Below are 13811 nucleotides of genomic sequence, written 5' to 3'. Positions count from 1 at the left end.
TCAAAACATATATTGACCTTGTCTATATCAGACTGGACCAAGGGTGGGCATAGTGAGAAATCTAAGAAGAAGACAAATAACACACGTAGTGCATAACCACCAATATTAATCATACATGTATCATCCATCGATAAACTCACTCAGATGTATGATCCGACATGTAAGGATATATCATAATGTCTAATACCTGATGGTACAAAACCATATACCTACAATTTTGGTTGACACAAAACCTACTGTCTATAAGAAATGTGTGAGCTCCCAAACCACGTTTATACCCATTGGGTGTAAATAGTCCATGCTGAATATCCAGAACATTTATCGTTTGTTGAGCATGTTCAGTTTGTCCCCTCCCCCCCCCCTCCCGGATGGGGACCTGGACATGCTCAACACCCGAGAACGAAAAGCCACGGATACCACCCATGGGACATTCAACAAAGTGCCTAGAGATGGGATGTAAAAGATCAACAATTTTAATTGTACGGACGTGCTCCATGATCCTCTTTTTGAAGGGTGTAATGGTCTGTCCTATATATATATATCTATGTATATCTATGTATATATGTATATCTTTTGGCAGCCACATTTAAGAATATATATACGACGTGACTGGTATTGCAATTAATGAATGTCGTTACTGTCTTACGTGTCCTAGGTTTAATACACTCAACTGTTTTAATGGGATGAGCATACTGACACATTATACAAAAACCACATTTGTAGAAACCCTTAGGGATGCTTTTTATACCACCATCAACATGTCTTGAATTGAATAGACTAGGGGACAGGAATGTCCCCACAGATTTGGCTTTTCTGAACACAAATTCTGTCTATAATAGGCTTCAGTCCCATGTCTAATTTCAATGTATCCCAATGCTTTAAAATGATAGATTTTACAGCATCTGCTTGTCTACTCTGCTGTGTGATAAAAAATGATGTTATATCATTTTGTTGAGGCCTTTGTTTGTTTTTTCCTCTATTGATATAGAGAAGATCTCTCCGATCTAATAGTTTTACTGCATCAAGTGCTTCCTGCAGGTCTAGAAGATTATATCTTCTTTCATAAATCTGGCCATCAAATCTTGAGATTGAGTTTCAAAACTTTCGTCTGTGGAACACAACCTCTGCAACCTAAGGAATTGTCCTTTCGGTATTCCCTTTTATAAAGGTCTATTGTGGTTGCTACTGGCCATCAGAAAATAATTCAATGAGTTGGGATTCCTGTACATAGTTGTATGAATATCACCATTAAGATCTATGTATAACATAAGATCCAAATAATAAATATGGTTAATATTGTGATCATAAGTGAAGTGCAAATTATAATCATTTGTGTTAAGTAAATTAATGAAATCTTGTAATGTCTGTGCATCACCATACCAAATAAACAAAAGATCATCTATATAATGTCTGAAAAAACTTATGTGATGTCTAAATGGATTAAGATCACTATAAATAAAAAGTGACTCCCATAACCCCATTAATAAATTATTATAGGATGGTGCGAAAGAAGTGCCCATTGCTGTGCCCCCGGTGGAAGCCAACATGTTGGTCTTTTGTCTTTCCATCTGTTGTTTTATATAGGTGTTATGCACTGGCTCATGTTTTTCTTTGTTTGACTTTACCATTATTGGATGAATGGTATACCATATTCACCTAATCTTTACTAATACATTAGACCCCACGACTATTCATACAGTGTACATGGACTGTTTGTGCGATATGGAACAGTTTGTATCTCAGTCGTAACATACAACAGAGGGAAAGATATTGAACCAAAGTTTATTACAATTTTTTTTTGCATACATAATTTTTCTTTTAATATATCTCACAACTCATGTCAGTGTTATATGCAGAAAGAGGAAGATTAGGGTTATATAGCGGTTCTCTTTCTTTCTACACTTTTTGTGGTCTATTTGTAGGATTAGACATGATTTTGTTGTTGAATAGTTATCTGTTGGTGCTATGCAAGGAGAGGTTAGATAAATGTAATTCAGTCCCTCTTTCCTGAAAAACACATCAATCAACAGAACACTGTGTAATGTTATTTGTGGGTTTATAAAGCAGGAAAACATTTGAATGAGAAAGACACACTTTTTAATAACAAGCAACAGACATCTTATGGAGCACAGTGTCTTCCTGATTGCATCAGCCTGCCTCACTGCTAGGAATTGTTTCTAAACTCCCTTATTAATAACACTCTTCAATATATGGGGCCTGCTATAAATTATACTATCCTATACAGAGTACATATCACCACACACCGTAAACACTAAACCATATGTAGTGAACCAAAATGTTTTTGTAGAGGAGCATGGAAGGCACTGAGAGTACCTATGCTCACCAAAAAATAGAATAGCCATAGAGAAAGTAGCTTAAAACACCATTAAAAATGATACTGGTGTAGCGGTCATGTAAAATGGCTACAGTCATCTCTCCTGCTGACAATAAGGCCTGGTAAGTTGTGGGCATGCCAGCAGTAATTATGGAGGTTTGCCCTCACACCCTGGTGGGGTGCCCTGTGTATGGATGGGAGTGGTCACATGCTCTGACTCCATGGTTAGTGATGTCAGAGGTGTGTCAGCTTCCAGAGTGTACATAAGGCACAGCACTGTGTCTAAAAGTTAGTTCTGCGGGGTTCTGGGGAGTTCTGCCAGAGTTCTATCTGAGTCCTGAGTTCTGCAGGAGTTCTGAATAGTCTGCAAGAGTTATGTTATAGTAGCTGAACAGGAAGACTGTGTCCAGGGACCTGGCACAGGGTAAAGACATCCCGGCTGGGATAGGGAATCCCTATTAAAGGAGAATTACACCTTTCAAAGGGAAGCACTGAGGGACAATGAGTGGCTAAAGAAACTACTGCGAGGGGCAGTTAGCCCACTCAGGCAATAAAGATGTTCTCAATCCAAAACCCTCTCGTGTACATGTGTGGAGTGAATGTACAGAGAGGAGCACCACAGAGGAGTTCCTCGTCAGGACCATCCCCAAGTGACCGAAGGGACCCTGATGAGGTGGAGGCGCTGCACTGGAACTAGGTAGGACTCAGCACACTACCTCAGCTGCCTGTCTGGACGGGTCCTCCCCACACACCATCATGCGGGAGACTCAGGAGTCCTGTTGCCAACAGGTGCACCACCAGACACTACCACACTGTAATGGGGACCGGTTAGACCACAGGGGCCAATGTGAGATTGGGTGGGTCGGGCCGGGCCAGAAAAACTGTTACATTTGGAGGCGCTGCTGAGATCAGATCTGTCATCAGGACAGGCTCTAGCTAGGCACACTGGGAAACAGGGAGAGCATCTGCTGCCACTCTGTGCTGCGTAGGGACGGACCTAGGGGTGGTCAGGGGCTGACAGGGTATTGTCAGTTCGCAGGGACGACCTAGGGGCCTGAAAGGAGTGAGGGGTTTGGAGCCGGGCTATAGCTGACCGAGTCACTTTGAGGTAGTGCTAGTTGGTAGGACGCCAGAAGGGATAGCCTGTTAACGTGGTCAGGAATCCTGGAGAGGGTCTGCGCTAGGCTGACCAAGAGAGGTAGACGCCCCAAGTACTGCATGGCAGAGCCAGAGTACTCTAGCCCATTCCAGACACTTACCATAGGGAGCACAGACTGGGAGGAAGGAGTTACAGCAGACACTGAGAGAGTGAGCCTAGCCTGAGGTAGTGCAACATGAGTCCAGCCTAGATCAGGTACACATGTGGTGGTGCATCTGAGCAATCTTTATTGTACTGGTGTGGTGGCTGCCCCGCAGAGCGGAGCCCCATGTACGATAATTGGTACGAGAGTGTGACAACCCAAGGAATGGAGGATCCGCGTGGTGCGGAGAGCCCAAAATGGCGACCAGAGGCTGATGGGGAAGGCACCCGTGGCGTGTGCCCCACTGAAGAGCAAACTGTCGCTGAGCTGTCTTTAACTAATCTGCTCTGGAGTGGAGCGAAGGCTGTGGCTGCCCCGTTTTTGTCCTGTCTGGGACACCGAGGGGCCACCCTTGAAGAGTGTGAAGACATTGTGATAACTGGGGGGGAACCCCGCGAGGAGAGCAAACAAACTGACATTTCGGGCTTAAAAGCCAACCAAAATGGCGGTTCTCGCTTGCTAGGGAGACCGCATGGGCCAGTCGCAGAGAAAATGGCTGATCCAGAACTTGCAAAAAGCTGGCCGGGAATGGCGCGAACAGCAGAGCCCCGCCCTGATGGGGGGCATGGCGCGAAAGCTATGGCTGCGCCTTCATGGACAGTGACTCACTCGGCCCCTGTGCTGAGTCAACCGCTTAGTCTATGGGACCCTCCCCTGATTTCCACCAGGGGGAGTGACTTTCAATTATGGCCTGTGAGATTGCACCCACTGGGCCCAGCGACTGATATCCAGACGGCGCCACTACAAGAAGTAGTTCCGGCCGCGGAGGTAACGTGCAAAAGGAGGGATATTTTGCACGAAAAGCAGCAGCTAGGAGAAGGCGGGAACTAGCCGCAGCCCAAGAATCCCACACTGATGAGGAAATTGGCGCGAAAACGCAGACCGCGCCCACCAGGACTGAGAAAGGTGCGGCCTTAATTAAGGGGCATGATATTCCCCTGTGGGATCCGCCCATAATTACAACCCCTGGGGGCGGGTTCCAGCTATGCCAGCGGAAGGAAGAGCCGAAGCAGGAAGTGGCTGGCCCAGAAGCTTCTACCGGTCAGTTGCGAGGAACCACTGACCTGGAGAGACCCATACTGAAAGTGGTCCCTACCAAAAGAATGGCCTGCTCCTCCACTGTGGGAACTATGGTCTCCACCCAGCCCTACTCGGTACCCGGCGGGGTACTGGTAGTCAGGGTGGCTAACACCGAGACGGTGGTCGGGCTCTGCCTACAATGCGGGCTGCCCGGAGGCATTGTTAATACGGCGGCACGCTGCCCACAATGCGGGACAATATACTTATGGCCGATGCCGACGTTCATTCCAATTCAATCTGCTGACCCCCCGGGGGATACGGCTAGGCGCTCCGCCGAGTCCCCTGGTGCACTGTGGATCAATCGTGCAAGTCCCAGAGAAAGGGGACTGGAGTCGATAAAATCGGCTGGGTCAGCGGCAACCGAGACGGTCGGGTCATCCCCTGACCGCACTGAGAAAAGACTATCGCCCCGATCGGTGACCCCTAAGTCAGGGAAGGGTGATTACTCAGATGAGGATCTCTGCGAGCTAGCGGAGGTGAAATCGAGGCCCAGGACAGAACCGGGGAGGACGACACCCCGTAGCGTGAGTAGCAGCCTGGAAAGCAGGGCGTCCCCCGCAGATCGGCGAGCCGAGAGACGGAGTCCCTCCGCCTCAGGACACGGTGGCGATGGGCGAGAGACGCCTACACCCCTGCGGAATGGTAAGAAAAAGCCATTCCCTTATCTTGCTCCGGTAGATGGTGTAGCGGAAACAAGGCCGTGCCAGGCCCAAGACGCAAGTGCGGAGGAGATACCACTTCCGGTGGAGACGACAGCGGAGCTTCCGGATGTCGTCATCGAGGAAGAGATCCCGCATGGGGGTCCAACCCAAGATGGTGGCGCTTCCGATTCCGGGGAGGACATCACTTCCGGTGGCGACGGCGGAACAGACGGGAAAGACGCAGCGACGCTTCGGCGATCGGGGGAAGGTCCCCGATCACCTCAAAGGCCCAGGAGTTGGATGAGCGATCTGAGGACTGAGGAGGGTGAGATATCCTCATTGGACCAGTCTACGGACAGCCGAGAACGGATCGTAACCCCGTGGGGTCCAATCGCTTGCCCTTATGTCCCATCCCACGCCCTAGATAAAACCCCTGCCCCTGTCACCTGTTCCACGGGATCCCCGCCTAGCCTGGAACTTGTGGACATACCTTTGGGGGGGGAGGAGAGACGGACTGGGGAACGACAGCGCAGTTGCGCTACGGAGGGCATTTCTCGGGGAGGGGGAGAATTAGGTAAGGCCGCGGTAGGCCGGTGGTTGCCTCCTGTGAACCCCGAACCAGTGAAAAAGGCCCTGGGATCATCACGGTGGTCTGTACCACGATCGGCACGGACATCGGGGGTATTCTCTGGGGGGGATGAAAGCGATTCAGGGGAGTCGCATAAGTTTAAGGAGCACCGTTGGTGGGCCCCACTCTTTGAAGGATATGCCGCATGGATGGACCGCACTTGGTTTCTCATCCGGAGGGAGGATGTGGTAGATTATTGGTGGGCCGTAGGAGAGTTCACCCCTGAACAGCGAGACAGAGAGCTGCAGGAACGGTGGTATAAGCTTGAGCACAGGGAGATTGAGCCCATGGGTCCCGAGACACTGTCCGATCCTGTGGATCCTGACGAACCCCTATCATGGGTGCTACCTGGGAGGGCAGGTAGGGCTGACCTAATTAGGGTCAGTAGGGCGGAGCGGGCAATAATGGCTCGATACAAGTCTTCCCACGGGTTGGAGTACCCTTATGTCCCTGAACCCCTCATGGAGGAGATAGAAGAGAACAGGGAAAGGTGGCTTAGGGAAACCATTGAGATGTACCTAGTCAATAAGGGGAGTGAAGTTACTGGAAGGAGGGCAGAGGACAGAATAGATCACCTGATGCGAGTGTGGAGTATAGGGAGGAATATACACAAACACAGGGTGACCTATAGGCCCGAGAGGGGACTGCCTAGGCACTATCATGTCACGGTCCTGGACATGGGTGGTAGAGAGGTTAAGAAACCTGACCCGAGCCACTATTATTAGTACTAAGGCATTTTGCGGGCTCGTGGCTGCTGGTCGGGCGGGCTTGGCGGAATGTACTGTAGACATTTTGTTATGGTATTATGAAAATTTGTATGTGAAGTTAACATAATTATGTCATGTGTTACAGTGCTTCCTGGAAGAAGGCGTACAAATTTAGGTCCCTGCGAGGTCGATGGGATTCACCAGGGGGAGAATGTAGCGTCATGTAAAATGGCTACAGTCATCTCTCCTGCTGACAATAAGGCCTGGTAAGTTGTGGGCATGCCAGCAGTAATTATGGAGGTTTGCCCTCACACCCTGGTGGGGTGCCCTGTGTATGGATGGGAGTGGTCACATGCTCTGACTCCATGGTTAGTGATGTCAGAGGTGTGTCAGCTTCCAGAGTGTACATAAGGCACAGCACTGTGTCTAAAAGTTAGTTCTGCGGGGTTCTGGGGAGTTCTGCCAGAGTTCTATCTGAGTCCTGAGTTCTGCAGGAGTTCTGAATAGTCTGCAAGAGTTATGTTATAGTAGCTGAACAGGAAGACTGTGTCCAGGGACCAGGCACAGGGTAAAGACATCCCGGCTGGGATAGGGAATCCCTATTAAAGGAGAATTACACCTTTCAAAGGGAAGCACTGAGGGACAATGAGTGGCTAAAGAAACTACTGCGAGGGGCAGTTAGCCCACTCAGGCAATAAAGATGTTCTCAATCCAAAACCCTCTCGTGTACATGTGTGGAGTGAATGTACAGAGAGGAGCACCACAGAGGAGTTCCTCGTCAGGACCATCCCCAAGTGACCGAAGGGACCCTGATGAGGTGGAGGCGCTGCACTGGAACTAGGTAGGACTCAGCACACTACCTCAGCTGCCTGTCTGGACGGGTCCTCCCCACACACCATCATGCGGGAGACTCAGGAGTCCTGTTGCCAACAGGTGCACCACCAGACACTACCACACTGTAATGGGGACCGGTTAGACCACAGGGGCCAATGTGAGATTGGGTGGGTCGGGCCGGGCCAGAAAAACCGTTACACTGGGATGCACAAGTAAAAGTGCCTTTGAAATCGAAATGTACCAATGTGCATGGTGCTCGAAGCTCACAGTCACTTAAATGTTTAAATGTGAGATATGCCATAGGAGGAAGGTGCTTGGCAACGTCATACCTTGAAATTAAAATGGTACATTAATTTAATAAATGTTTCAGTGTCCAGGCAATAATGAAATTAGGGGAAGCTCTCCAAAACAAAAATCAATTAGGGACTTAAAATCCAAATGGTGCTTTGTATAAAAAGTACTGCAAATAATTAGGCAAAAAATGTTTTAGCTGTCTCATGGAAAAATGTGAATCTCAAAGATTATTGCATTTGATCTCATTCCAATAATTTACATCTATATTTTAGTCCACAGAAAGAACATTTGTGGACTGCCTGTATTCATTTCTTGCTTTATTATATATTTTTTTATTATTCTTTTTATGCTATTTATTGCTTTTGTAGCCATCTTTCCCCTTCCCTCTGGGAAATGGTCTTGCTACGGGTGTATTCTGTGGCTGCTGTTTCATACCTGAGTGGTAACAGGAGGCAGGAGATCTCTGCGATTTTGTGGGGAGGACATCAGGACAGGTCCATGGTGGTTCTTCAGTGGTCAATGCCTCCAGTCCAAGAGGATCCTGAGGCTTCAGGATGCACCTCATGGACACTTCTTCTTCGATCTATAGCCATGATTCAAATACTATGCTAGTTGTTGGTACTGTATGACTGAGGTTTATTGGACAGCAAGATACACGCACTGGATTACATATCATTAGTACCCTATCCCCTATGGGACTAGGCCTCAGTACACTCCTCTAGCAGGAGAACTCTCTTCAGTGTCTGCACACTCTGAAGACTATTCCAGAACCGCTGCAACCACAAACTACTCCTGAACTTTATTGAACATGCACAATGAACATACTCAGCATAGTAACATAACATATTCAGCATAGTCTGCTGCTAACACTGCCAACTTATTAAAAGGGACTTACATTGTTATGAGGCCAGGAAATCAGTAGTCCTGGGAGACTGGGCTACACTTTATTTCGTTGGCACTTCGTTATATGATTTATCTTCTGATATGTTAATTATGTGATACATAAAACCCTATGTAAAATATGTTAACTGTATCAAGGCAAATTAGGTTCAATTCTGGGACCAAAAATGCCTATTTTTTCCCTCAGTTTTGTTGTTCTTGTATTCATCACATATATGTATTTTACCCAGAAATGCACCAGATTTTCTTTGATACATGAACCCCATAGACTGTAGCTGTCCAGACATTATTATTTATTTAACTTTAGAGAAACACTTACTATTTCAGCAGCAAGCTCTGGCATGTTTCCACCATTAAAGCCATCGACGGGAACCTAAGCTTCCCCGCACCACTTTATTTCAATAAAGAAATGGAAGAACTGGCACTCTACAAAAATTGAATAGTGCTGCAAATGGATTGAAAGACAGATTAACTTCATCATCATTCAATGTTTTGGTCTGAGATGGAACCAGCTAGCATAAACATATGGATATCGAAGGTTATTTTATCAAAGGATGCCAGTGTATTTCATGATTTAAAAGTGGCACTTAGAGATGGAGGATAAGTATATGCCTGTCTAATTACCTTATTCATTATGTTGAACTTCAGGTTAATGAACAGGTACCAATGCAGCAGCATCTATTCACTTGAATTCAAATGACCTAATTGTTACTCTGCTTCTTACCATATTGAGTAGGGATGTTAGTATCAACAAAGGTACTCTTTGCTTCTTTACTTCTGTCTGTGTCAAGTTGTGATTGTGGAGTTGTTTATAGAAAAAGAAGAGAACTACCAGATGTAAGTAAATCCCTCTCCTGGCTTCCTGTTAAATCCCGAATCACTTAAAAAATTCTCCTCCTCACGTTTAAAGCTACAGTATATCCTCTTCTGCCCCACCTTACATCTCAGCCCTAATTTGTCGCTATACATCTCCCAGACTCTTGCGTTCTGCCCAAAGATGTCTTCTGTCTACCCCTTGTGTATCTAAAGTCCTCTCCCATCAAATACCTCTCTCTCTCACTGCTCCACACCTTTGGAATGCCCATCCCATCAATATCCGACTGGCACCCTCTCTCTCCATCTTCAGGAACTTTCTTAAAACACACCTCTTTAACTAAGCATACGGTATGGGTAGCTGCTCTAGCTGATTCTATACATCTCATACAGTATGCACTGAACAGAACACCCTCCTTCTCTCTCTGTAAGTTCTCCTCACTTACCTCTCAGGGACTCCTTTTCCTATAGTTTTGTGTTGGAAGCGCTTATTCCCATTATGTGTTATAATATTATGTCACGTGTATCACTGCTGTAAAAGTGCCATTTAATAGGATGGGAACAATCAAAATCTGCTTTTGGTCTGTAATTTTTTTCAGTTTCAAGTAAACGCTAGTGATTACCCATCAGCTCCTAACGGTAGAAACTTGGTTCACTAGTCTGTACATTTGCAAACAAAAAACTATTTTTTAGGATTTTTTTTTAGTTGTGAGTCTAGATACAGTTTTCAGGGGTTTACAAATAACATGCATTGTATTGCAGCTTACTTCAGTAGCAAATGTTTTATAACAGCAGCCCATTCTGTTTCACTCAAATATAGATTTTTGGTATCTTTCACAACTTTTGGTGTAGTGGTGTTAAATCCTATTTTAGTATCCTCATGACTTTCCATTGGCCGCGTATGATGTCTTCGTGGCCCATAGCCTCAAACAAAGGAAATACCAGAAAACTCTGCTGGTTAGTTTAGAAACCACAGTAGCTGAGCAAATAGAAAATAATAATAACAGTTCCCATTTATTAATTTTCAGAGAGAGGAAGTTACTATATGTTTGGTGAACAATGTTGCATCTTAATTTCATAAACATATGTAACCCTCCTTACCAGACTCTAAAGAGGTCACATCAAATTAAATACTGTATAAACAATTTCAGTGCACAGTCTCTCAGGCCTTTGCAGGGTGCTGGGAAGGAGCAGGATGGGTCTGAGTAAGCAGATAGGAAAAAGCTGAGTGCAAGGAACTTTTTAAAAATAAAAAGGTGATATATTTGACAGCGGTTAATAATGCTCCACAAATATTGACATACTTGGTACTTAACAGAAAACTTGTGGCAAACAATTTATTTTGATTCTTCATCCCCCGGAAGCTCTCACTCCTACATTGGTGATTACTTGTTACCCACAGTGAAGTATAAATTGTCACTCTCTTGCACAGTTATTAATGCCCCACCACTTGGATGGGCCTTTCAGGCATACACTTCGGGTTTCTGAATTAGCAACCTGCTATTATGTCCCGCATGCTTCCTCCATAACTATTCGATCAGGAATGCGCAGGGAATCTTCCGGTTCGGCCAGTCCAAACATACTCCGGAGATACTAAGCTGAGAACTCCTATCAAGAGCATGCTGCATCCTTATCAATAGCGAGAACAATCATAGAACCTTACTGACGCGTACTTATAGGACACATTCCTAACTGAAAACAACAAACAGGGACAGGATACTTCTTATAGCACATGACTATACACACAAACCTATTTACAGAACTCACAGTAAGGACCCCACTCAGAACTCTGAAGAACCCGCTTCTAGAACATTACTTGGTCTGCTTCCCCAGAGAAGCAGGGGAGGGAAAATACCAGAGTGAGCCCCCCTGGTTAACCCAGTACGGTTCTTAACCCCTTATAGAACTAGTAGTCCCCAAGAGGACTGAAAAGGACACTGCAGTAATGAAGCTTGCAGAAATTGTGGTTTGAGTATGCTCTTCTACCTTGATTCTCCATAAACTTGTAGTTGGTGCCTATAGACACAGTATAACCAATGTAAGGCTGCAGATATAGTGCGCGCAACTGCGCATGCGGCACATACAAATTTATGTACTGTAAATGTACCAGTCCGGTCATGCTGCGCGCGATGCGACACGGGCGGCAGCATTTGGAGACAATTTTTTTATTTTTCGCACAACGGCCACATCACGGCCCCGTCACATGAGCCGTTTGAGCCAATCAGGGCGAACCAGCCTGGGGATGAACACGCCTCTCCGTCTCTCGCATTAACAGGGTCCACAAATCGCTGAGGCAACAGGTGCGCGTGCCTACGTGTGCTCAGTTGCGTGCACACTATGGCCGCAGCCTAACATTCCCTGTGACTATAGCTGAATGCTCTCGCTGCATGGTCATGTGTTCTGCGTGCCATGTGCATATACAGATGTAGTCTGTTTGTATCCAGGGATTTCCTGACCCGAGCCTGTCCCTTACGTGAGATTTCCCAAGAAATTTACGCGAGTTATCCGCGATTTAACCTGGGTGAAGTGAGACCTCAAGGCGGGCAGAAATTCAATATGTGGCGTTATATGCAATACCAGCCAGAACCTCAAGTCGGTGATCGCGAGTTATTGTGTACCCTCCCATCTAGCTGTAGGTAAAACTGTACTGCATGTTACATGCTGACAAGGGCTAGTCTGAATGTGTACTGCATGTCACATGCTGACAAGGGCTAGGCACTACAGTATGTGTATTGAATTAATGTGTAAAGGAATGTTACATGAATGTAACCGTAACATCAACAACAACAAAAATGTTGGAGCATAGACAATGCAATAAACAAACATCAAACATCTAAAGTATACAGACTTCAGTATTGAATATATATATATATATATATATATATATATATATATATATATACACGTATGTACTGTATACACACAGATTGCACCCTTGTCCTCATGTACAGTAACATGCAGTACACATTCATCCTAGCCCTTGTCCTCATGTAACATGCAGTACAGTGAGTGTCAATCAACCTAGCCCTTGTCAACATGTAACATTCATTACACATACAGCCTAGCCCTTGTCCTGATGTAACACGAGGTACAGTGAGTGTCACTCAACCTAGCCCTTGTCCTCATGTAATGCAGTACAGTGAGTGTCACTCAACCTAGCCCTTGTCAACATGTAACATTCTTTACACATACAGCCTAGCCCTTGTCAGCATGTAACATGCAGTACACATTCAGCCTAGCCCTTGTCAGCATGTAACATGCAGTACAGCGAGTGTCACTCTGTCACGATGTGCTCACCACAAACAAGGCGTGACCGCGGGGCCGAGGTGGGGATGGATATAAACACCACCCACAGCCGCGTGGGCGCGTCTGGAGTGTAGGTTGGTCAAGGTAGCCAGGTCTTGGTTGGAGAGGTACGGATCGTTGCAGGTACCATTAGCCGGGGTCCAGGTTGGAGAGAGGAGAATGGTCATTGTACGAATGTCGAGGTCAGTGTTGGAGAGGTGCGGATTGTCGTAGATAGCCGGGGTCAGGAGTACAGAAGAGCGGAGTCCAAAAACAAGCCCGGTCAATAACAGAGAGCTGCGAACAAGAGGATAAGACGAGACTGCGAGGCTAGGAAGCAATGAAAAATAACTGGTAGTACACCGCTCACCAAATAGCAAATAATGTAACCGGTGCAAAGGGATAGTATTGACATCGCAAGTAAGCAGGAAGACAATAGGTAAATCTTCCACAGATCCCAGATAGCTGCACACAGGCTAATAGAATATATTGTACAGATAGAGTAGCTTGTATTGCTACAGGGGGTGGATTGAGGGGAGGGGGATCCTGGTAATTGTACCCAAAATTGGGATAGAACAATCACCTAAAATGCCCTATGGGCAAAACAATAAACTTTTATTAAACATCTATGTAGACGCACATTGTCACGACGCAAAAAGTGTAGTGAGTAATAAAAACAACTAAAACACAGGCACGGATGTATAAGGAGGTGGTGGTAGGATTAATATGAGGTATACCACTGCTTAAATAGATACCTCCATAGGTGGCTCCGATAGGGGTAGTGGGCGGTGAGGTAAATATGCCTAATTGAGAACTAGCAATATATGCTGATGAATCACCTAAAGCCCTGGGAGGGTGTAATGGGTATCTATTATACAACTAGTGTAATAGTACCGGAGGAATGAGCCTCAGTTAAGGTGGATCAGAAGTGCTGCAGTAAGATACGGGTGCATTACCCACTGCTCTGGTGATTGCAGTGTCACCTCGTGCAGT

General features: G+C 46.0%; 1 protein-coding gene across 1 annotated transcript in view; it reads left to right on the top strand.

Annotated features, from left to right (window-relative positions):
• The window catches only part of STK32A (serine/threonine kinase 32A), a 193184-nt gene that overhangs the window by 80233 nt on the left and 99140 nt on the right, over nt 1-13811 (top strand). The window lies entirely within an intron of this gene.

The sequence above is a fragment of the Ascaphus truei genome, chromosome 5 (assembly GCF_040206685.1).
Source record: "Ascaphus truei isolate aAscTru1 chromosome 5, aAscTru1.hap1, whole genome shotgun sequence".
Classification (NCBI taxonomy): domain Eukaryota; kingdom Metazoa; phylum Chordata; class Amphibia; order Anura; family Ascaphidae; genus Ascaphus; species Ascaphus truei.
The sequence above is the reverse complement of the archived record's forward strand: the minus strand, read 5'-3'. Positions and strand labels throughout refer to the sequence as shown.